Here is a 3,365-nt window from a genome sequence, read left to right as displayed (position 1 = left end):
AATACATTCTCCCATTTACATTAACCTTACAACTACTAGGATGGTTGTGTTTTTCTTCTATATACTGTATGGGGAAATCCCGATGTTATTTTCTCACTAAAATGTTTGTTCTCTTGCCTCTGATATTGATTTATGTGATGAAATTACCACATGTTTGATTCTAAAATTTAGCTCCAATCAAAAGTCCAATCAGTTGGAGATGGGGTCAACGGATGAAGGTCTCAACTTTCATTTTGTTTAATACATTGCTAAACTTTTGTAGAGTTGTGAATTGGATTTAAACCTTTTTTTTATTAGCTGGAAATAGTTGGAAGAGTTGTGAATTGGATTTGTACCTTTCAAGCATCAATGCTAGTCACGGACACATATCAACAACTTCAAAAGCATTATAGCATTCTAACTGATCATGGATTTGAATTTAAATAGAAATTTCAAGTTTGACGTTGGAGTTGCAAAATATGCCTTACCCAGATCATAGCCACCGTCCCGTTCTTGCTTAACATTTTCGAAGGCTACAAACATTTCTTTTGGTACCATATTCTCTTAATCTATCTAGCTTCACACCACCAAGATGGAAAAACAATGAAAAGGTGTTTCAATACTTGTACCATTAATGAAAATCAAAAAATATGATCTAACAAGCAATCTTGATCACAAGCATAAACAAACTTTGTAGAATACAAAACACACCAAAAGTCTGCATAAATACTAAGAAACATTGTCTTGGTGTGCAATTACACTACTGAAACTTTGTGCAAGCACAAAGGGTCTTCCTTCAATTACCACGTCCCTGAACAATATTAAAACATTAATTAGAAACAATTTATAAAAAAGTTAAAAAAATTTAGACAAAATTCCTTACTTGTGATGAATGAGGACCCCCAAACTTATAAGGAAATAAATTCATTTGATCACCTAAATAGATGTTTGCATTACCCTCCTGTATCTTAAATAGAAAAAAATATATAACATATAAACATATTTTTTTCAATAATGCATGTTTTTATTTCAAAAAAAAATTACCATTGTATTTGGCGACTGAATAAAATGTTGAGTGTGTCCGAATGTGGAAGGAAATTGCGATATTGTGAAATTTGAGTGTTGTTGTGATGAAATTTCATTGCTCATTTCTGTGTGTTGGTGGTTTTTTTGTGAACTTTGTCCCTTCTTTTTTGCTCCTTTAGCACCTAGCAAGTCAAACAAAGTAACAACATTAATTCAAGTCAAACACAGTATGCAAAGTTACAACAATTAATTCAATTGAATTATATACTCGATCATATGAAAACTTAATTCAATAGAACTACTCACTTAATTGAAAATATGAAAACTTACTTGAAACTTCTGTTTTCTCCTTTCTTTTTCCTTTTCTTTTTTTGCTCTTTCTATCCCAAAACTTACTTGAAACTTCTGTTTTCTCCTTTCTTTTTCCTTTTCCTTTTTTGCTCTTAGTATCCTATTGTCGTGTAATATTAACATTAGTAACTCCTTTGGCTTTAGTAGTAAGTGGGTTACCTATGCAAACTCCATAACTTCGAATGTCATCACATTGTGTCTCATCATCTACACTTAACTTTGATACAAGGTTAGAGATTTCATCTTTTGCAGTGTCAACCAATCCATATAAGATTTTTCTTGCCTCCTCATGAGATTTGCTCAGTTGAGTTAGATCATAGGTTGATCTCATTATTTCATTGACAAACACCATTTCAGATACATGACTAGCACCACCCCTTCCACTTTCATCAAAGTCAAATGTAACTCTATTTCTTACATTCTTCATCCACCTCTTCAAAATATAACATTCAGGGTATAACAGTGACATCCATACAATTAAACACCATCAAGCATGCTTACACAAAATCCCCATTGTCTCAAACTTATGACAACTGCAATTTATTTCATGACTCTGCTTATTGAACACCACATATCGAACCCCTTGAGTTTTCATCATGAGATTTACTTTGATTTGAATCCAATTCCAATCATTACCAAAACAAGATGGTGGTTCAACCGATTTTCAATTCAATGAATTAACCCAATTCAACTTCGAATAGATGATATATAGACATCGTATAAACATTAGAAGCATTAATCAACAATGGATGGTTTTTTCAAACTCTGTGCAGGATTACCATGGCGACAACGAGTATCTTCAGTCTTCTCCCTTTCCCGCCAGTTATTTTGAATCTTTGCATAATTTAGCACAAATTCATACAAAGAACTCATTTTGTTACCTGCCTTTTTTAAAACCATATTCGTGACTTAACTTCTCGAAGTAGCCAAAAGTCCCGCACTAAACCTTCCATTCATAAAAGCAGTAGACCATCTCTTCTTAAGCTTGTACTTATCATTCAACCATTTATGACCATCCAAATCATATGTTTCAATCATATATTTCCATGTGCTCTCAAATTCATCTTCAGAATCACAATGATTCATGCATTTATACCACAATCCTTTAAAAGCAGAATCACCATTTAAACTCCCAAATGTGAAGGAGCATTTTGATTTATATGCCATTGACATAAACGATGATGTGAAAGTGGAAAAATTGTTTCTATAGCATTCATCATGGCTTGACATTGGTCTGAAACGATAGTTTGTGGTTGCGTCCATTCATAGAATCAAGAAATGTTGCAAACAAGCATTCAAAAGAATTTTGAGTTTCATCTGACATAAAGGCCAAGCCAAACAATACATTCTGCATATGGTGATCATACCCAACAAAATGGAGCACATAATATTAAATTATATTATTTGTTTCTATATGTGTTGTATCAATCGACAGGACCTCACCAAATATTCATAATCAACCTCGCATCTATAGTCCTAAAGAAAAAGTTCATCACCCTATCATCATCATCCAATTGAACATTCCAGTAAAAATAATTTATCCTTATTAGCCTTATTTATAAATATTGAATTAGTGCAGTGGCATCTCCATTCTCAACTTTGGTATGTTTTTTCAACCGACCTCATATGGTCATATGCATCTTTCTAATAAAACCTAAATTTTGTGGCTCAACATGCTTCATTTTTCCATAAAGAAACAGCATTAGAGACGGATATTCCAGCATTACCATAGCTTCTAGAGTAGACTTTTTTGCATGTGATATATTGCGTGTCGATCTTAGCAAGTGAGTTTGATCAGGTGCAAACATTCTCATGGTTATGCTATTCAAAAAATCTACTCACCCGCTATTCACACCCTTTTTCCCTTGTCATCTTCAATTTGGCTTTACATTGTGTTCTAATGACGGGCTTTTGATAAACTGGAATCCTTTTACTAGAACATTTCTCATCTTTAAACCTTCACATGAACAATTGAAATTCTTTTGATTGAAGTTATCATTAATTCTTCT

At 32.9% G+C, this 3,365-nt stretch overlaps 1 long non-coding RNA gene across 1 annotated transcript; it reads right to left on the bottom strand.

The window, feature by feature from the left end:
- Positions 1-738: 738 nt before the first annotated feature.
- LOC142535150 (uncharacterized) lies at positions 739-1,131 on the bottom strand. The gene is made up of 3 exons (XR_012817392.1): positions 1,024-1,131; positions 863-940; positions 739-790 (listed from the first exon to the last, which is right to left on the bottom strand). It is a non-coding gene; the product is annotated as an uncharacterized LOC142535150 (long non-coding RNA).
- Positions 1,132-3,365: the final 2,234 nt, after the last annotated feature.

The sequence above is a fragment of the Primulina tabacum genome, unplaced genomic scaffold, assembly GCF_025594145.1.
Source record: "Primulina tabacum isolate GXHZ01 unplaced genomic scaffold, ASM2559414v2 Contig815, whole genome shotgun sequence".
Lineage (NCBI taxonomy): Eukaryota > Viridiplantae > Streptophyta > Magnoliopsida > Lamiales > Gesneriaceae > Primulina > Primulina tabacum.
The sequence above is the reverse complement of the archived record's forward strand: the minus strand, read 5'-3'. Positions and strand labels throughout refer to the sequence as shown.